At 42.6% G+C, this 22,293-nt stretch overlaps 1 long non-coding RNA gene across 2 annotated transcripts in view; it reads right to left on the reverse strand.

The window, feature by feature from the left end:
* Positions 1 to 1,032: 1,032 nt before the first annotated feature.
* The window catches only part of LOC118937720, a 38,544-nt gene continuing 17,283 nt past the window's right edge, over positions 1,033 to 22,293 (reverse strand). For both annotated transcript variants that reach the window (XR_005035114.1, XR_005035113.1), the window contains exon 6: positions 1,033 to 1,471. This is a non-coding gene — a long non-coding RNA (uncharacterized LOC118937720). The remainder of the gene's footprint in view (positions 1,472 to 22,293) is intronic.

A 22,293-nucleotide genomic window follows, 5' to 3' on the forward strand; every position in this document is an offset into this window, starting at 1 on the left:
GAACATCTTACAATCACATTCAGTCACTCATTAGAACGTAGATCCAGCACAACTGATCACAAGGAGGTCAAAAGGTCACGACCACAAGCCAACCCCATCGGCCATTGACCCGCCCAGGCAGGAAACCCCCTTGGGTTCACAGACAGGCCAGCAGGTGCATTACATACAGTCAGACACAAGTGATGTCATCTTTCCAAGACAGTCATCTTGCTGTATATTACCAGGTGGGGCAGCTAGCGGTAGTTTCTCATCTCTCTGAACCAACCACAGTAGGAGGACTACGCAGTATTACAGTGTCCATGAGTGTCCTGCTAGCAACAGAAGGTGTAATAAAACTGTAATGTCCCCTCCTAAACCACCTGCCCCTCCTCTCCACCAACACTAAAGAGCCCTCCTGCTTCTCTCCCTGAGGGCTGGCGTCTGTCTGGACACCTGGATGGTCTTCGCTTTGAAAAGGTAGCTAGGTAACTAACCACCCCCCGGGCCTGAAGGGGTGTCACACAACTTGTCAGAAGGTTCAAAGGGCTCCAGCCACCTTCACCCCACAGGGCCGGGTGTCAGAGGTCAAGGGACTTCCCATGATATAATATCCCCTAATTAGGATCTTGGCTGTGTGTGTGTGTGTGTGGTGGAGGGGGGTCAAGGGGAGGCAGGGCGATGAAAGGGAGGAGGGTGGTGAGGTTGAGGGTGGAAGAGTGCAGGTGCTCCTGTTAGCCTCAGCACTGCCAGCAAAGAGAGTGGCATTCACCATGGTGCCAGCGAGGGGGCAGCTGGGAGTAGAATTTATCACCGGGCAATGTGCCTCCCCCACAACTCCCTTCACTTTGTCCGCACTGCACATACCCTCTGGGGCAAGCTGTGCCAGTTTCCATTTGATGAGCTTTGTGAGGTGGATCTGATAGATGACTGAGTACCACCACACTGCAATGCTCCATTCCCTCCTCCCCTCTCCATTTCTCTCTTCTCTTTGAACAGTCTGCCTGTCACCCCTTTGCTTTTCTTCACTATGAATGAAACTGAATCGAATCTAACTTTTTTAAAATGCCTTTAATACTCTCTCAATACATTACATTTAAACAATGATATGGACGTAAGCAGGAAAGACTGAGATTACCACCGTGAGACGGACTGACTGATGAGGAATGAGGTAATCCAGTGGTTTGGAGTCACAGGGGGATTAGGATGTAGAGTAGAAACTGGGTTTCCTGTCTAAGGTCACAGGGAGTTCTAAAGGCCATCAGCTCTGGAGAGGAGAACCTTGAGACTGGCAGGCCGACCATTCTGCGTATTCCATCATATTCCATCATAGTGCTCCAACACGCCACGCCTCAGATAACAGGCCACCACAAACCTTCACGAGTACAGCAAGCACGCACATATACAGGCACGCACACATACACTGGGATTTCTCTGCCATTGAAATCCTTGGGCGTGCCGCCTAAGCGTTTTTTGAGGATTGCCGAAGTCCAAACTGTGTAAAAAAAAAAAAAGTCAACTTAATTTTCAGGATGGCTTTCAGTGTAAAGTTAAATGCCTCAAATCAGATACAAAAGTATGAAAGATAATGGACCCACGTCTTTTTTTATAATAAAATCTTTGAGAACTAATAATCACCTAAATAAAAGCTAGACAGTCAGGGAGAATTTAACATTCCAAAACCAATGAATTTAGCAGTTTAAATGTTGATATTGTTTGATCAAAAGGACACAGCATTAGCCAAAATGCATAGAAATTAGCTTTAAAACAGCAAAGTATTTTGTCAGCTCCATGTAGAATATGTAGAGTTGCAGGAAATTTTCTTTAAAACTGCAACATTTTCTCTCAGCTACATGGCAAAATGTGTATAATTGCAGGGAATTAGCTTTAAAACTGCAAAAATGTCTCTACACTCCCAAGATGGGCCTCTACAATGATCTTTCAAAATTTGCAGCGCTGAGGGGCTGACCATGCCCCATGCCACACCCACCACCTAAGCCTCTTTTTAATAAAAAAAAAAGAAGCTGCATACACAAATATATACAACTTTTTGGGCCAAAACTGATTTGCTGCTGAAATAATTTGAGGTCACGTGTGTGACACATTTTGAATCATCTGATGCCCCCACGCCAACTCCTCCACCTCTTCATCTGGCCCTCCTCTTAACCAGCATCCCCAATCCTCTAAGGGGCATTGATTATAGCCCCATCCATCAGTGGCTTAGTGGACTGGAGGGCACAGTGTCGGGTGTCCTGGCCGACAGGGGCGTCGTGCATCCCAAAGATTTGAGGGGTAAAAGCTTGAAAATAATGTATGTCTTATTCAGTATATTTAGTAATTGCTTGCTTTTATAAAGTCTACCAACCTTGCCAGCAGGCATGCCAGCTAAGATAGTTAGACAAGCTAGTTACTCTAATGTCATTAATAGCCTGAAATGGCTTCTTGGTAGCTAGTTATGAGGTTGGGCCAGTTAAAGCCAACTTCATAAAATTGCTAGGTTGCTAGTAGCATTACAGAGAAAAAAATAATACATACATTTCTAAACAGGACAAATCTAAGGGGGCACGTGCCCCTGTGCCCCCTATTGGCATGACACCTCTGCTGGCCATGACACCAGACCCAGCGCAGACATTGAAAGGGAGTCAAGGCTTCGGAGGCGTGGGACACACACACACAAACATATACACACACGTATCCTCACACACACACTTGCCTTTATATCTCAGGTAGTCAGGTGTGAGACAGTGGCGCTATACACAAGGCTGATTTATGACCGAGGGCCCCCCTCCCTCTTCTCCACTCCACTCTCTGACAAGGACAAGTACCTCTCACGTGAGGGACAGACAGGAGGGACATGGATGGGGGGGTGGGTGGGTAGAAGAGGGGCAGAAACCCTTCAGCTAGTACTGGTTAAGAAATACTTCAAGCACCTTCATAGAGTCCATTCGGTGAATTTGTGTTTTTGTTTCAGGTTGCAGTGAGCTGTGCGTCTCGGTGTGTCAAATCAAATCAAATGTTATTGGTCACGTGTTTAGAAGATATTATTGCGTGTGTAGCGAAATGCTTGTGTTTCTAGCTTCGACAGTGCAGTAATATCTAACAAGTAATATATAACAATTTCACAACATATACCTAATAAACACAAATCTAAGTAAAGGAATGGAATTAAGAAAAACACACACACATATATATATATACACACATACCTGTATATATATGGATGAGCAATGTCAGAGCAACATAGACTAAGATACAGTAGAACACAGTATATACATATGAGATGAGTAATGCAAGATATGTAAGCATTATTAAAGTGACTAGTGTTCCATTTATTCAAGTGGCCAGTGATTTCAAGTCTATGTATAAAGGCAGCAGCCTCTAATGTTATATGTTTTTATTTATTGAACCTTTATTTAACTAGGCAAGTCAGTTAAGAGCAAATTCTTATTTACAATGACGGCCTACACCGGCCAAACCCGGACGACGCTGGGCCAATTGTGCATTGCCTTATGGGACTCCCAATCATGTCCGGTTGTGATACAGCCTGGATTCCAACCAGGATGTCTGTAGTGAGGCCTCTAGCACTGAGATGCAGTGCCTTAGACCACTGCGCCACTCGGTAGCCTCCCATTAATGTGCTAGTGATGGCTATTTAACAGTCTGATGGTCTTGAGATAGAAGCTGTTTTTCAGTCTCTCAGTCCCAGCTTTGATGCTCCTGTACTGACCTCGCCTTCTGGATGATAACGGGGTGAACAGGCAGTGGCTCGGGTGGTTGTTGTCCTTGATCTTTTTGGCCTTCCTGTGACATAGGGTGGAAGGCCAAAAAGATCATCAAGGACAACAACCACCCGAGCCACTGCCTAAGGCAAACGTAAGGGCCTGAGTTTCCCCTCTGTCCCTCTCCCTGTGATGAATCGTGTGGACCCAGAGAGGCACTCGAAGGGAAGACAGACATGAGGAGTGTTTCCAATGTAACCATATCCTCAGGGGCTTCTCCCTCTGCTTCATTACAGTCAGGATTCTAAACATGCAACGTTACACTGAGGAGACGAGACGCACAGCTCACTGCATCCTGAAACACTGCTACTGTGGTAGTAACGTCTCCTCTGTGTAACGTTGCATGTTTCAAATCCTGACTGTAATGAAGCAGAAGCCCCTGAGGATATGGTTACATTGGAGACACTCATGTCTTTCTTCCCTTTGAGTGCCTCTCTGCCTCTCTGGATCCACACGATTCATCACAGAGAAAGGGACAGAGGGGAAACCGGCTCGGGCCCTTAGGTTTGCCTTACCATTAACATCAGAGTGATGTTTGCATTAGAGCTAACAGGCAGATTGAACCAAGTTAAAGATGGGCCAAGGCTAGCTGCCAGGTCTGTTTTTATAGCTGTTGACTGGGTCAGGTAGAGCAGCCATCTTGGAAGAGTGCTATAGGACTGAAGAGAGTGGAATGACTGGGTGACATGGTGAAGCCTAGGTAGGGAGTGAGGGATGAGGTACAAATAAGTGGGCTTTCTCCTGGACAGTAAGGGCTGTAGAGGTTCATGGAGTGACAGAATCTTCTTGTCACCTACACCCCTTTTCTAATGTCTCCTGGACATGTGTTTGATTATATAAATTGAAGACTGCAGACCAACATGCATTTCAGCTGTTTGCTCTTTTAAAGCCAACAGACGGAAACTGAGACACAAATATTTTGTAATTCTAATTTCTCTTACCTATGCAGTCTTGTCATATTCCTGATATGGTCAAAGGAAGGAGGAACCCAAACCCTGCTCTTGATAGTATCAGTAATTTAGTTCAAGCTTTAATAAAATAAGTGATACTAGCAAGAGCAGTGGGTGAGGTTTTTCATTTTCCTTGAAGTTATCACATTGTTCCCATGCATATACAACAAGATCTCAGATGTGTGAGTGCTTTTATTTTATTGTGAAGAGTCTAGGGAAGGGATGGACAATTGATTGTTTTTGCAACTGCACTTGAAGAAACTTTCAAAGTTCTAGACATTTTGGGGATATAAAGACAGAATTTATCGAACAAAACAACCATTCATTGCGTCACTGAGACATTTGGGATTGCAAAAAGAAGATGATCTTCAAGAGGTAAGGCATTTATTATATCATTATTTCTGACTTTTGTGTTGCACCTGCCTGGTTGAAAAATTATTTTCTTGTGTTTGTATGCGGGGTGCATGTCCTCAGATAATCGCATGGTCTGCTTTCGCCGTAAAGCCTTTTTGAAATCTGACACAGAGGCCGGATTAACAAGAAGTTAAGCTTTATTTTGATGTGTTACACTTATATTTTCATGAATGTTGAATTTTGATATTTCCGTAGTTTGAATTTGGCACTCTGCAATTTCACTGGATGTTGTCAAATCGATCCCGCTAAAGGGATTGGCGCGTGAAGGGATCCCTAAGTGGTTAATTGAAATGCATTCCAGGTGACTACCTCATGAAGCTGGTTGAGAGAATGCCAAGAGTGTGCAAAGCTGTCATCAAGGCAAACGGTGGCTATTTGAAGAATCTCAAATATAATTTGATTTGCTTAACACTTTTTTGGTTACTACATGATTCCATATGTGTTATTTCATAGTTTTGGTGTCTTCACTATTTTTATACAATGTAGAAAATAGTCAAAATAAAGAAAAACACTTGAATGAGTAGGTGTTCTAAAACCTTTGACCGGTAATGTATAACCGCACACAAATTCATAGACAGAGCTATGGATGCAAGGCCCGGCCATCCATGAAATCAAATTGATAGTTTAACCCTATTTTGAAGCTATACAATGTTTGTTTACAATGACTTTGTTTACAAACATTGGGGTAAAAAAAAAAACACGCTAAAACAAACGTATATACTTTCGGTGTGATAGTTGCACTAAGCTCATGAGGCATTAATAAGTTATATAGCAATTGATTCTTGAAGAATATATCATTCATTTAACAGTCCAAAAATTATTGCAGCAACCGCGGGTTGTCTCTTCAATGCTATTGATTGTTTACTCAAAATGTTATCCAGCGGTTTTCTTATGAATCAAGACAATAAATGAATGAATCAAGACAATAAATCAACACAAAAATAGCTCAAGACGTAAAGTTAAAGTACTTTCAGTTCGTATAAAAATTCAATAACTAAAGTTTATTTTTCTCCTCAGATCATGGTAAGAGCCATATTATATATTAATACAAATGATCGTATGTAAAATGAATGATGTTTCTATAGTGAAATGGTATGGAGATATGTAGAGCTGTACTCCTATTTTGAATTCAGTTCTCACACAAGTCTAATTTATGTACAGTATCAAATATGCAAGAGTAGCCAGTGGAAACCATGAAAAAGTCATATCTCTGGGCGTATTTCAGTCACATTAAAATTCTGCTACATTACTACCACATAATTTAGCAGACGGGAAGTTAATGGATAGAACTATCAGGTCTTCCACATGACTCCATTCTTTCCCAGTAAAATATATCATAGAATTCCAATCTAATTCAATTTTCACAGAAACTAAAAACACAACGAAATTCTATGGAACTCACTATCATTCAAAATAGATACTGGTGTAGAGAACTTCATTACACTACACAGAATCAGCTGTTAACAATTGCAGAACATTGCGTTGAGACTAAGATTGACTTAATTAACTGGTCACCTTCTCCATCTCCCTCTCTCATACCGCTAGAGAGAGAGGGCTCTGCAGCACATTTGACTGAGTATTCAAATCAAGTTTATTTTCATATCATCATCATCATCTCACCTGAACTTTCCCCAAACGTCTCTCATGCAGCCGCATGCGCACACACAGACACACACACTCACGCATGGTGCCTCCTCAGGGCCCTACAGGCCGGTGGGCAGGGCAGCCATCAGTCAGGCCGCTGAGGAGAGTAAGTGTGAGGATCAGGAAGACAGACGATGGCACAGACGCATCCATAACCCTGACAGACGCCTCACAGTTAAAGCAGAGCATCTGAGACATATAGGTGGAGGTGAGGGAGCATTTGGGCTCTCATTATGTGTGTGTGTGTGTGTGTGTATGTGTGGGTGAAAGTTACTTGAAACGGTTAATGGATGGGTCAGGCCAGGGGCACTAGCAGGTGTGTCAGGAGATGCAGTAGAGTACAGAGTAGGGCAGGGTTAGAGTGGCTTTGAGGATGGAGCTGACCTCCAGCTGGACATATGAGAAAATCTATGTCCAGCTGTTGTGACCTGTGGGAGCATTATTGGGGAACAATATTTAAAATCTAAATGAAAAGTACTTCTTTTTCTCTGTTGTTTGTTTACAAATATATAATAGCCTACAATTAAATTACCTACATAATCACCTCCTACAGAGAAGAAAAACGCTCCATTTGAGTTGCCTTAGTGATGGATTTAACAAAAAAATTATAATCCCCCAAAACGCCCACATGTCCATACAGTACAATCGGCAACCATTTTAAAGCCACATTGCATTCAGTCTTCATGGGGCCTACTCCTAGCTACCACACAGGCATGTATAGCAGCAGGCTGCTGCTTCCGGACACCTCTTCTCACTTCTTCTCTGCCTTTGTTCCTAGCTGCTGAGTAGCCCATTGGTGGAGCTTCGGACAGTATTTGTGTTACGTCTTGCATGCCGTTTCTATGCTCTGGGAAGTCAAGTCCTGGAGTGTCAACTGGCGTTTCCTAGGAGGGCGGACATCGGTAAGGTTCGCTGGCGCTCCCTGGTTTCAGTTAAACGGTAAAAAAGGGGAGGGGACAATGTGGAAGCACTGTACACATACACGGAAACGACATGCGAGACGTCAAGCCTATAATACAGTCCGGAACTCCGCCAATGGGCTTCTGAGCAGTTAGGAACAAAGTAAAAGCAACACTTGCCAACTTGAAAATAAGCAGGTAAAGGGTGAAAGGAGATTGGCAGGCTGGAGCATGGTTCAAAGAGAACATGGTGCCATGTGGAGCCCATGGATCTCTGAAAAAACATCCCATGAAACAGTGTCGGCAAAGCACATGGTCACACGCTACATAGAAGGAGACAGAGTGAGAGAAATAAGGGGGGGGTAATAGAGCACGCAAAATATGGCGAAGAAAAGCCACATTTGACATGACAAAACCCTAAGAAGCAGCAGTGTCTGATAGAGAGACATCAGTGAACCACCGCCTGCGATGGTGGAGAGAGCGGAACACCCTTTGGCTGCATGCTCCATGCAGTGCTGACCACTCCAGTGAGCACATCAACGCCAGAGCCTAGCACTCTATTCCACTCCACTGGCCGGCCAACAGCTCAGGCCAAGAGGCCCGCTCAGCTCTGTGCAGGCCTGGGCTGTGTGATTCTGTCATTGCTCGACGGACCATTGCCAGCCAAGCCTGACGTTGTTTAAAGGCACCAGGTGGTCAGGAGGAGGAGAGGACAGGAGCAAGAGAGGAAGAATAAGTTTTGGAGCTGGAAATACACTGTGATTCTATTTTAGGATGGAGTTACAGGGTCCAACTGGCTGTGTTTCAGCACTGGCAGGTGTTCGAATAGAAATGATGAACAGAACCATCATTATTTTCTTTCCATTCCACTGTTCCAACCTGCAAAATAAAAGTTCTGAACGGGTTCAAACCCCCAAAAAAGACAGATTTACATCGTTCCTTTTTAAATCTCTCATATATATATATATATATATATATATATATATATATATATATATATATATATATATATATATATATATATATATATATATATATATATATATATATATATATATATATATATATATATATTTTTTTTACATTACATTAAATTACTTCACCGTTCAGTGAGAATAGTGCAGCTTGCTATGGAGCGGTCAAGTTGTTTACATGCGCGATGGACAGACAAGTATAGGATGCGAGATGCAACTGAAATTTTGCAGGTGAGTAGAGAGCGAGAGAGAATGAAAAGGGTGGCTTGTTTTGAAGGACGGGGAATCTTGTTTTGACATGAGTTATCTGAATTAGTCCCACAGAATTCTTCCTACGCAGGAGCGGCTTCTACAGAGGAACTTTTGTCTTTGAACTTCCGAAAGTTGGCTTAACGTTTGACCAGAGCTAGCTAGCTAGCTAACATGCTTGTGTGTGCAGAGCGGCACCAGAACTAAAAATAATTTTTACCTTTTTGTAGTTAATAAATCCAACGTGAAACGTGACAACTATGGTATCCGTAACTAGCATTGAAAAAGTTAATCCATTCTTCTCTAATAAAAAAAAGCTCCCTCATTTCTGAATCACACTTGTAAAGTCAGTAGGCTACAGTAGCCTAATCTTTGGAGGGAGAGGGACAGGTGGCCTACACACTGGAAAAGATCTTCATCTGGCAGGCAGACATTGGAATAAGTCTCTGAGTGACAGAGTGAGGGCTTTGCATTGGCGTCATTTTTGTGTTTTTGTGGGACTTACATTTCCAGGAACATAAAAGACTGTTATTAACCGGTTCCCAAAATGTTTTTAAAATAACAGTATAATTAAGTTATTTTCTGGTTTTCTGTTCTGTTCCCTGAACCTGTTCCAACCCCTTGTCACTGGATATAGTATTGTATACAATCTAGTATTTTCGGATATGTTTAACATACAAAGTATAGCAGTGACAAACCGTGCCTATAGGACCTTCAGAGGGACCAACCATCTTCCAATATGTTGGATCAAACTCAAAAATCAAGAAAATAACAGAAAACATAGCATCAATGCGCCCAAAATTATATCTTCTGTAGTCGGGCCATTCTACTTGTAGTGAAGGAGGAGCAATGACATTTTGATTACATTCTGAATTAATCAAACAGCACTTCGGTCTGCCACACACATAGAGACAGAACCAGCATGGACCCAACATGTGACACACAGCATGGAATAATGCGACAAGCAAAACAAAAAACACACTGTTTACACAACCTATGGTAGCCCAACACCACTATCATCAATAACGACAGCAACAGTGTGACATCAAAAGTGACAGGCTTGTGGTGATGAAACGATATAGCGACCTTAATACCTGTGCACTCCATGGCGCTGATGGACAGACAGTTTTGGTCAAATGCATAGACATGCCTGATAGATAGACAACAGCAGTCACACACAAATAAAATACAATTTTATTGGTTGCATCCACATATTTAGCAGATGTTATTGCAAGTGTAGTGAAATGCTTGTGTTCCTAGCTCCAACAGTGCAGTGATATCTAACAATTCACAACAATACACACAAATCTAAAAGTATAAGAATGAAATTAAGAAATATATAAATCAATATTAATGCCGGAGTCCGGAGTATAAATACAGTAAATGGGATGTATAGACATTATGGACCGTATGTGGATAGAATATTTAGTAAATCTGTAGAATACGTAGGATAGAATAGCATATATACAGCAATAGATAAATAGGATGGCCTTGACTAGAATACAGTACACTGTAATAACACTAATAACGCAAGAAATATCACACAAAAAAAAAAATACTGCAAAGTTGCTTAGAAGCTAGAAACTGAGCTGCCATGTCTATCGGCGCCATCTTGCACACACAGCATCAAATAATGTTAAAGAATAAGTATCCCATCCACTCCAGTAGGCCCCATGAAGTCATAACAATACGAAAGCACAACTATGGAAACCAGGTGTTTTGATGTATTTGATACCATTCCAATTATTCGGCTCCAGTCATTAACACGAGCCCGTCCTCCCCAATTAAGGTGCCACCAAACTCCTGTGCACGAATAGCTTATTTAATTAAATACATTGTAGAGTAAATTCACATATTCTGCCTACCCTGCCCTCAACCCAGTGATGCCGCCGACTAGTCAAGGCAATGTATTCAAATGCTCAGTTGTCAATCACAATGTAGGTTCCCATGACCAAAGATCTCTGACAAGCCATCAAGGCGTGTACGTGTTAACGTGTGTAAGCCATGTATGTTTTGTCTGTAACCTCCCACGCTCCATGCCAGGCTAAAGGGCCAAGCGGGGTGGATTTATGTTTGGCGTAGTAGGAGGCAGACAGAACACGTGTCCCAAATGGCACCCTATTACATATATACAGTAACCCATTGGGGCTCAGTCAAAAGTAGAGCACTATAAAGGGAATAGAGTGCCATGGGGGACACTTCAGACATGACCCACAGGACTTGAATCACACCATGCAGTCAGGTGACGTGACATGATGTAGGGCTGGGTATGGAAGTGGAGCGGAGGGGGTGAATGTCTGGCAGTGATTCTACTGCCCAAAAGAAATATCAGTTAATAAACGCAGGGGTAATAAAACACCACTGAGGGCGAAGGGAGGGGGGATACTTGAGAATCAGGTTCATGTAAAGTCTCTTACAGCAGTGCAAGCTTGAAAAAAATGTATATCTAGAACTAAAAAGGGTTCTTCTGCTATCCCCATAGGAGAATCGTTTGAAAAAAAACCTTTTGGTTCCAGATAGAACCCTTTTGGTTCCAGGTAGAATGCTTTTGGTTCCATGTAGAAACCTTTCCACAGAGGGTTCTACGTGGGGACAGGTTCTCATATGGGGACAGCCACAGAACCCTTTTTTTATAAGAGTGTCCTCCAGACATTAGACTATATTTATGGTCACACAATGGAAGTGGACGGGTGAGTTTTATTTCTAACTAGAAGAATGACCACTATGGAGCTGCTTTACTTTGTATGTTGAGGACTGCACTTTTCACAGGATCTGACGTGTTCTGAATGAGATTAGATATATTTTAAGGAAATACTGTATGCCCATTTTTTATTTTAATTATGGAATTACTCCATATTAAACTATTAGGACGTTTACTCTCTTTTTTACTCTCAGAGGAATGTTTTTTATTATTGTATTTTTCTATTTCTAATGCTCCCAATAATTCCTTAGTGTACTTTCTATTGCTTGCTGCTCTTTGCGACGCAGGGCTCCCTTGCGAAATACACATTGATCTCAATGGGACTTTGTTGCATAAATAAAGGTTAAATATTTTTTACTTTGAAAGTATTTACACATGCATGGAAAACTGATATGTAAATATGTGGTGTTTCCAGATGGGGGAGGCAGAAGCTGCAGTGTCAGACAGGAACCTCTGGGGGGAGCTCCACACTGAAGAGGAGCACAAACGATGGCCCCATCATTTGGGTAGAAAAAAAACAGGACAGGAGGATGCCTTGAACTATATGGGCCACCCCGTGTGAGGCCACTAAGTCTGAAAGGACAAAAGAGAGAGCGAGAGCAAAAGCAAGAGAGAGAGAGAGGAAAAAGAGGACAGAAAGAGGTAGGAGAAAGAGAGGCAGGCAGGGAAATAGGGACGGACGGCAATACAAGGCACACGTGTTTCAGTTTAATTCTGATGTTCCAGGGTTTTCTTTTTTATTATTGGAGTGAAAGATCGAGAGAAAGGGGGAGCGGAGTGGGAGGGTGGAGGGGAACAGTATTTGGCAGGGTGCTGAACGCCTCGCCACACACCCCTAACTCCTATTATCCCCAAGTGGCAGGGCTCGAGATTCGGTCGTCAGTTTTCAGCACGCTCGTTATCGCTTCAGATTTGCCACCATTTGCACCTCACTTAGCCATACAGTAAACAGCATTAAAGACGCAATTAAATTAATCTGCAGGGTCAACAAGCCCTTCTGTCACAATAAGGCCGGGACAAGCAGAATCACTCATACACACCGCTCCACGCTCAATGAGATCATTCACGAGCTATGTCCTCAGGGAGCCCCAATGTTGTTTTTAAAATAAACAGTAGTTAATTTATATGTAGAAAAAAATAAGACTTCCAACTCATAAAGTTTGCCCCAAACTTTATGAATGCGTTTGAACATTTCAGAAATGGTGGGGAGGGAGGAGAAGGGGGGGGGGGACCTCAAGGAGCAATGAATGCCTGTTTTTATCCAGGGCCTTCCACTCGTTCGCTCTGTTTTTTCAAGTTAGGGATTATTTACCGTCCGTAACCATGAACATGACACGGCTCGGGGGGAAGCAGAAAAAAAAAAAGTTTACACGCTGTGATTATTTGGTTAAGAAATTGCCAAGACAACGCCAGCGTTTCAGCTCCACTGGGCTGGATCTCATTTCATTTTCATTTCTAAGATTTAAGGGCGTCATTACTCACCTATGAGCCCGTATGTATATGTGCACAGCTCCGAAGGCTCGGCTGAATGGTGAATGTCTACATTATACCCTCCTCGCAAAGCATCAGCAAGCAGCTACTGTATAGAATGCACTGTATGTACACAAGATTATAAATTCTCTGCTCACCGTCTCTAAATAAAACCATCATACTCATTTCTCTGGCATAGTGAGTTTGGTTAGTGTTTGAAGAAAGAAAAAATGTATGGCACTATTGTCACAAAACTGAGTGAGAGGAAGCAGTGGTCAAATAAAAGAGCTAACCTGCAAAACACAAAACATCACAGAATTATTTCTCAAGTAAAAACACTCACAGAAACACTGAAGGCACTACTTTAACAAGTTGCCGTGTTTTCGGATTATCAGATAAAAACCTGTTCAAGGCTCTCTCTCTCTAGCTGGCGTGGCTGTGAGTATGAGTATGGGAGTGTTGGGGTCATGGCCTTTGTAGGTGATGGCGGAGCTGTTTGCTCTGGTGTCCTATTGAGAGTTGTGCAGAGAATGGAGGAATCGGTGTGTGTGTGTGTGCGAGTGCTTGTGTACGTGTGTGCGTGGAGCTCAGAGAATGGAGGTTGATGGTCAGGGCAAACACAGTGATTACACAGGAGAGGTGGAGTGGGGGAGTACGCCTACCTTGGGCACCATTCAACTGCCAATCACACACAGCGTGGGGGTTAGGGCAAAGTCACCCCGCCCGATTCCAGAGCCATGAGTCATCACGCTCCATATAACTCCCTCACCTGACCAAAACCATTCTCCAGGGAGTGCAACTTTCCACAGAGCAGCTGATACTGTGTTCACACACAAAAACATACATAGTGTAGATGCAAAGTTGCAATTTGGTATGTACAAATGTCAAAACTACTATTTCCAGTGAATTCATGCATTAGCCCACTGAACATAAACATAGATTTACAGGCTTGCGCATATAGGCCTACCACAAACAGGTGTGATACATGTGTTTAAATAGGCCTATACTGTAGTTGATCATTCTATTATAGCCAATTCCCAAATTCTACACAGATTTCTTGGCTATTTCATCAATGGACGCGTTCTCACTTGTGATTGGTCACTAGGGGGATCATGGCCCTATCTGATGGGAGCTGATGACAGCAGCAGTTTCCTGTTTGCTGCAGTTCAAACAGCTGTCCAGTGGGGAGCACTGCAGCAGTGCAAGACTGCTTCTGGATGTTTACAAAGGGGGGTTAACTGTTTCACTGCCAGGGAGAGAGCAATATCTGAGAGACTAGGTCAGAAAACTATGAGTAAGGACTCTAAAAACTATAAAGTAACAAGATAATGGACTCCAAAACAGACTCGAAGTGACTGATATAAAGGAGTGATATACAACTTGCCATCCAATAAAGGTCACCTGTGCATATGCACACTGTCTGAGCACCTCTTAACATTACATACAAGGCTTTTAAAGTAGTAGAGACTTCATGGGAGGATGTGTTTGACAAGGTTTTAGCCAAGTTTTTTGAGATTACATGAGCGAGCCACTTGACCAAGAGGGTGAGAGAGTGTCCCAGTTTTAATCCCGAGGTCACTGTGGAACCACTGTCCGGCTCTAATCTTCCTGCTTATATAGAGAAGCTGCATAAACCGTCTCAACGGATTTACCTCATCTTATCTAAAGTATGACTCTGACAGAAAACTGGCTGAGTAATTCATCAACTGCTTCAAGCAACCACTCACCACCCCCTTACCAACATCACCACCACCCACAAACACACACACCACAGCCGCTCAATTGGGCCAAGCCCACAGTGCTACTAATAAGCTTTTTCTTCCTATAGAAACCAATCACACACTGTGGGGTGTAATGACCACCATCAATTAGCACCCTCATGTTTAAATACCTTTTTATCTGTAGTGGGGCTGCCTGCCAGGGTCTGGGAGGGTACGTGGAATTATAATAGGACTCGTGCTGCTTGTTGTGCTGTGAGACGCATCGTTGTTTTGCTGGGGAAGTGTGTATGTGTGTGTATGTGTTTGTGTGTGTGTATGTGTGTGTGTGTGGGAGGAAAATGGTGGTGGGGGCGGAATTGTGCTATCGCTCTCTGGCAGAAATTCATTTCAAAAGGTGAGAGCGAGACTAATTTGTTTGAGCCGAGTTCCTTGAAAGGAAGATGCATCGTCTAAGAAGACGCATGAGGCCTACTGGTGAGTTTGTTACAGTGTGCCATGGGGGGTCCTAATGGTACCCCTCTCCCTCCCTTCCTCCCCTTACCGCAGACTTTGGGCTCCACTGGGGGCTGCCATGTTTGCATCAATGCCCTGTTCCCAAAGTAGAGGCCCAGTATTAACAGCACCAGAGTTGATCCCATTGGTCCCTTCATCACAGCACACAAAGGATAGCAGCTGAGGAACACTGTCGATACCAAACTACAGGTTGGTGATGTCTTGGATGGAATTGAGAGTAAGAAGCCAATAATGAGACCAAACGGGGAGTAAATATGGGGAGAGGATAGTTGGTTGGCTACTACCGCAAGTACACATGATGTTTGTGCCGGTGAGATGCTCTGTGTGTGTGTGATATATATAAATGCTTGCTAAGCCATCCCAAACCTTCCTCAGGTGTCCGTCTTTAAGGGGCTAAGCCCAGTTGGCATTCAGTTATGTTTATTTGGCATATGTTTCGACTGCTACTGCAAAACTGATACAAGCGCCCCAGTGTTCTCCATTAGTCTTTTTCTCCCTCTCTCTCCTCTAAATAGCTTAAGCAAACAGCTTCGAGATACGATCAGTATTTTGCTCCATTATTCAACCGTTATCTGCCTGTTGATTAGCCGAGAAATGAATTATGTCTGACTGGATAAACAAATGTCCCCAAAGAACCCTGACTTACAATTTGTCTCTTTGGCTGAGACGTGTTCCCCGGAAAGGGCCCTGGGCTCTGCAAACTTGTCCAAACAGAGCAGGGGGGCCGCCACAGTCTGCCTCTGAGCAAAAATAATGGATACACACGAAAATGTTAAAACACACATGTATGTGCTGTGCTTCTATGTTCACATAGGCACTGATCATCAAATTGTGGGAGTAGACTCCATTTTGGAGCCAAAAAGGCCAGTAGACATTCTGGGAATGTGGCTTTACATCCGTTTGGGCTGTGACTGGCCTATACAGCCAGAGGCCAGGCCTTGGGAGAGGGATGACTAACTGAAGGAGGGAAGGGGAGGGGAAGCAGGCATTCTCCCTTCCATCTGCCTGTAGGGGCAGTATGGGACAGGCCAGGGTCAGCAGCATACTACTACAGGAGAGCTGGATTGTATTTAGGATGGACACCTTTAGGGGTACCTCAGATTGAAACACCGGTGGAACCCCTAAAGGGGCCTCCAATAACCTTTTTCCTGAAGAACCTTTTAAAAAGGTATAACATCTTTCTAGATGGTTTCTCATTTTTGCAATTTGTCTGTTACAACTGACCTCGCATTACTTTGTGCTCTGGTCTCCCCTGTCCCTCTCTGCAGCAAAACATTTCTGCCTGTCTGTGTGTGTCATACCTGTTTGTGGACACACACAGACAGAAATCTTTATTTTTTACTATTTTCTACATTGTAGAATAATAGTGAAGACACAAAAACTATGAAATAACACATATGGAATCATGTAGTAAACAAAAGTGTTAAGCAAATCAAAATATATTTTATACACTGCTCAAAAAAATAAAGGGAACACTAAAATAACATCCTAGATCTGAATGAATGAAATATTCTTATTAAATACTTTTCTCTTTACATAGTTGAATGTGCTGACAACAAAATCACACAAAAAATATCAATGGAAATCAAATTTATCAGCCCATGGAGGTCTGGATTTGAAGTCACACTCAAAATTAAAGTGGAAAACCACACTACAAGCTGATCCAACTTTGATGTAATGTCCTTAAAACAAGTCAAAATGAGGCTCAGTAGTGTGTGTGGCCTCCGCGTGCCTGTATGACCTCCCTACAACGCCTGGGCATGCTCCTGATGAGGTGGCGGATGGTCTGCTGAGGGATCTCCTCCCAGACCTGGACTAAAGCATCCGCCAACTCCTGGACAGTCTGTGGTGGATAGAGCGAGACATTAGGAGGAACCCAGGGCCAACCGCACCAGAATATGGTCTCACAAGGGGTCTGAGGATCTCATATCGGTAACTAATGGCAGTCAGGCTACCTCTGGCGAGCACATGGAGGGCTGTGCGGCCCCCCAAAGAAATGCCACCCCACACCATGACTGACCCACCGCCAAACCGGTCATGCTGGAGGATGTTGCAGGCAGGCATCTGTGAAGAGCACAAAAATCTCCAATTTGGACTCCAGACCAAAGGACACATTTCCACTGGTCTAATGCTCATGTTTATTGGCCCAAGCAAGTCTCTTCTTATTATTGGTGTCCTTTAGTAGTGGTTTCTATGCAGATACTCAACCATGAAGGCCTGATTCACACATTCTCCTCTGAACAGTTGATGTTGAGATGTTTCTGTTCCTTGAACTCTGTGAAGCATTTATTTGGGCTGAAATTTCTGAGGCTGGTAACTCTAATGAACTTATCCTATGCAGCAGAGGTAACTCTGGGTCTTTCTTTCCTGTGGCGGTCCTCACGAGAGCCAGTTTCATCACAGCTCTTGATAGTTTTTACAACTGCACTTGAAATTCTTCATATTGACTGACCTTCATGTCCTAAAGTAATGATGGACTCTCGTTTCTCTTTGCTTATTTGAGCAGTTCTTGCCAAAATATGGACTTGGTGTTTTACCAAATGGGGCTTTCTTCTGTATACCACCCTACCTTGTCACAACACAACTGATTGGCTCAAATGCATTAAGAAGGAAATAAATTCCACAGATTAACTTTTAAGAAGCACACCTGTTAATTGAAATGAATTCCAGGTGACTACCTCATGAAGCTGGTTGAGAGAATGCCAAGAATGAAGAATCTCAAATATAACATATATTTGTTTAACACTTTTTTTGGTTAATACATGATTCCATGTGTGTTATTTCATAGTTTTGATGTCTTCACTATTATTATACCATGTAGAAAATAAAGAAAAACCCTTGAATGAGTAGTCGTTTAAAAACTTTAAAAAACAAGAAAATGGATCCATCTGCTTTGATTAATTTAAGAATTTTGAAATGATTCATACTTTTATTTTTGATACTTAAGCATATTTTAGTCATTACATTTACTTTTGATTCTTAAGTATATTTGAAACTGAACACGTTTAGGATTTTACTCAAGTAGTATTTTACTGGGTGACTTTCACTTTTACTTGAGTCATTTTCTATTAAGTTATCTTTACTTTTACTCAAGTATGACAATTGGGTAGTTTTTCCACCACTGCCTGAAAGACATAAATGAACGTTAGACACATTCAAGTTATCCTGAATATACTTATTCAGTAGTCCTATTCTAAGTCCCCAGGAAAGGTGACAAGAATACACTTACTCAAAAAAAGATAACTCGAGAAATCTGTTTTTGCAGAAATCTTAGATGTAAAATTGCGTGACTAACTCAGATGTTTGGTGCAGTATTTCTCAATGAAAAAATGTACATGAAAACGAGTCATCTCTCGTTGAATGACAATAAAGACTTTAATGAAGGCCACAATAAAAAAGATTTAAAAAACAAACTAAAATGTAAAAATGTCATAATATATGCACAAACTCTTCCGAACTGTTTCGGCTGGGAAGCATGCGGACGCCTTTACCTGTTTGTAAGGGCAGAGCTTTTCACAGCACCCAAATTCTCTAACTTACAACCTAACTGGACAGGGGCAGGATAAAACATGGACTATGGTCTTAAAGAGAAGAGGATGGAAGAAGATGGTGAGAAAATGTATCATGGGTTTAAATGAGGACAAACATTTCTCAATATTGAATTTAGCTAGCCGAAGTTAGCTAACGCTACAATAACTTTAACTTGCTAGCTAATTAGCTAAAACGTACCGGCAATTATACATAAATTACCAGCTAACATTACAGGCTATGTAGCTTGGCTAGCTGAATAAAAACAATAGGTATTGTTTTGATATTATTTATATAGTAGTTTGATTAACTGTATTAGCTAGCAAATAGCTAATGTTTACTCACCTTTCATGTCGATCCGTTGCAAGTCGTCTCTCACCTGTCACATCTCCAGCCATCCATGTGCTCCCACTTCCAGTGCGTCTTCGAATTATATGCATGAGCGCTCTTTACTCACGAGCACACTGCTGGTTCCAAAACAAACCCCTCTTTTGAAAAGGGTTCTTCAAAGCACCCTTTAAGTCTACAATGGTTAAAAAATTAACTGCTTGCTAAGTATGGGTTCTTAAAGTAACCTTAGGATAATATAAGGTTAAAAGGGGAACCTAAAGGATCCTGCAGAAACCTTAAGGTTAATTTTGGAACCTTAAATTATCCTGAAGGATCATCCAGGAACCTTTCCTTTTTAGAGTGTACAACATGCTGAACATTGCAGATACAATTATGCTAAGAAAAGAACTGACATTAATCACCTACTCTACATGTCACAGAGAGAGTCTGTTCTACACAGTATATTTCTATCTGCACGTTCCACAACACTGTGTGCTACTGAACGTGGAACTCTGGATCTGGGTGCAGCCGTGGGGCATGATGGGGGAGGAAGAGAGGGCAGAAGACTGCACATCTCCCAAGCCAGGCAGCACACACTGCTGTCAGCCGAGGCCTGGAGGACTTATGGCCCCACAGTAACATTAAAAACATGAAGAAGATGGATGTCAAAAGAGAGCAGAGAGAGACAAAAAAAATGCCAGTGGTTATATTTAGCTTAGGGATAGAGAGGCAGCCTTTCCCACGTCTTCACAGAACAAGGCTCATGTTTTTACCATGGAGGCATTCAGGGAACACACGGGAAGGCTCCAATCTAGTCACCTTTCCTGGGGACTTAGAATGGGACTACTGAATAAGTACATTCAGGATAAGTACATTTAGATGCTAATGATTAGTGATTAATGGTTCTGACCATGCTTTTCAGACAGCCTCTTCCCTAGGGTGTGATTGAAGAGGGAAACGTTTTCCACATTTCAGCCAACAGTGCTTATGTACTCATCCTAGGGGATATTAAAAGGCACAAGAGAGAATTGAGACAGAATAAAGGAAAGCAACAAAAGAAATGTTAGCAGATGTAATTATGCTACAGTCAAATGTTGGGTGGTCTGGGAGAGACATATCTGTAGAAGACCATTTTGAAGGCAGCCATTTTGGAAGCGGGGGATATTTAAAAGTGATTTAAAAAAACACTCAGAACACAAAATCTGACTGACAAAATGGGGAAACACTATATAGTAATAACCTAGTGAATGTCATGTAAGGGTATTATTTGACAAGGTGATAGATTGATGATCCATATGGCACGTAGGTCACAATTCCTCTCTCAGCATTGTGCTGTGTGATGTGTTGCACTGTTGCCTCATCCAGGCCCCGCCGTTGCTGCGAGTCACATTACATCACCTCAGAATTGTGCCAGTGATCCTTTACTTGGCACTCTCCACGTTGATACTACTGTAACTACACAGACCCGCAGTGTTGACTGTCATACCCATCAATATGACATCCAAATTTCCTCAAACATACACTACATGTATCCTATATACTACATTTAATATTTTACACAAAACAACAACAAAAATGTATAGGAGTGAACAGACCCTGGGTAGCATGTTCTAGTTGCACGTGAACAAATCTCTGAGTAACTGCAGATCAACCCATCAAACCATGCACTGCAGTTCCTTTGTAATCCATGCAGTGAAAGCCAACAGTAGCTCTGGCTAGGTCTATAAAGAGGGTGGATCACAATCGCTGACGTTCATAGTTACGATGACTACTCCTTAGAAAAGAGAGCAGCTTTTGCTTCCACCATACAGTACTGTCCGAGCACAACTCCCGTGGCCACCAAGACAGACTGGTGTATGTAAGCTAAACGTTTCTGTGACTATCTCTCCAGTTATTTCACCTACACTTCAATCACCCTTCACCAGTGGCCTTATACACAAAGTAAAGCAGGCTGTGGTTGTAATTATCCTCCCGTCTAATAAGAGAGGGGGAAAACAGCCTCTTGAATGCCGTTTGCGTAGCTAATACAATACACCATGCCTGAGCTAATCATCACAGATTCATTGTAATCACTTTTTCATATTCTGCATTTTTTGGAGTTTGAAGTCATTCAATGGGAGGTCAATGTGCACTTGTACCCCCTCATTATCCCAGAGTTGAAAGACACGCTTACAGAGACATATAAATGGCAGGCACCGCAGAATGAAACGCCTTGGTTACATACACAGACATCTGCAGGGACTATGACAGAGTCAACACTACTCCAACAGGTAGTGAACGGGGGAAAAAGATGAACAAAAACAGTTTGTTTGCACATTTGGCAGCCAGAGACTCGCCGGGGCAAGCCACACAGAGGAATAAGAAAATAAATGATTTGTTTTATTCTTTCAAAAGTGTTCACGCCTATTTTTCTGAGGGAGTGGGGGGACAGGTTTTGAGTAGGTGTAGGTTTAGGTGTGTGTGTGTGTAATAGAAAGACATGCCAGCGTTTACGCGTCAAGCCGGTGTTGACAGAAAGTTTCATTAGTGGCAGGATGGCAATAGTCCCCAAACTGTATTTGCCACTGGGGGGTCTAACAGGGACAATATGCGGCACAGTGAATGAACGTACAACACTACAACAACAATATAATCCTCCCAAAGGCCACGTATTTACTTTAAATACGCTACTGAGTAAACATGAGAGGTTATGCTCGATTTAAAAGGCTATGGATATGGTTATGCCCCTCTATGTGACGATAACTGTCGTTTGATCCATTGCTGCATTTCATAACACTTCCATTGGCAGTTTCCTGTCTGCTTGTGACGCGAAGGGCTCATTGGGGCAGTGCATTGACATTCACTCTCCATTTGCTCTCTCTCTCACTCAACCCACTTGCTGTTTACTGTACTCACTCGACACAGAGTTTCACATGTCAACGAGAAATACTGTATGATGAAAAAGTGGCAAGGGGGAACAAAACGGATACAAAAATCCCAAAATGTCACACTTGGATGGTAGTAGTCCGGGGGGTCTGGGGGTATTTGGCCTGATATAAAAACACACCCTCAAATTTTCGTTCTTCCGGCTCAACTCTAGAACCCCCAGTGAACCCCATCTGAAGAGTAATGTGGTGCACTCTCTGACCCCCAACACGTGCTCCAA

This window comes from Oncorhynchus mykiss, chromosome 12, assembly GCF_013265735.2.
Source record: "Oncorhynchus mykiss isolate Arlee chromosome 12, USDA_OmykA_1.1, whole genome shotgun sequence".
Lineage (NCBI taxonomy): Eukaryota > Metazoa > Chordata > Actinopteri > Salmoniformes > Salmonidae > Oncorhynchus > Oncorhynchus mykiss.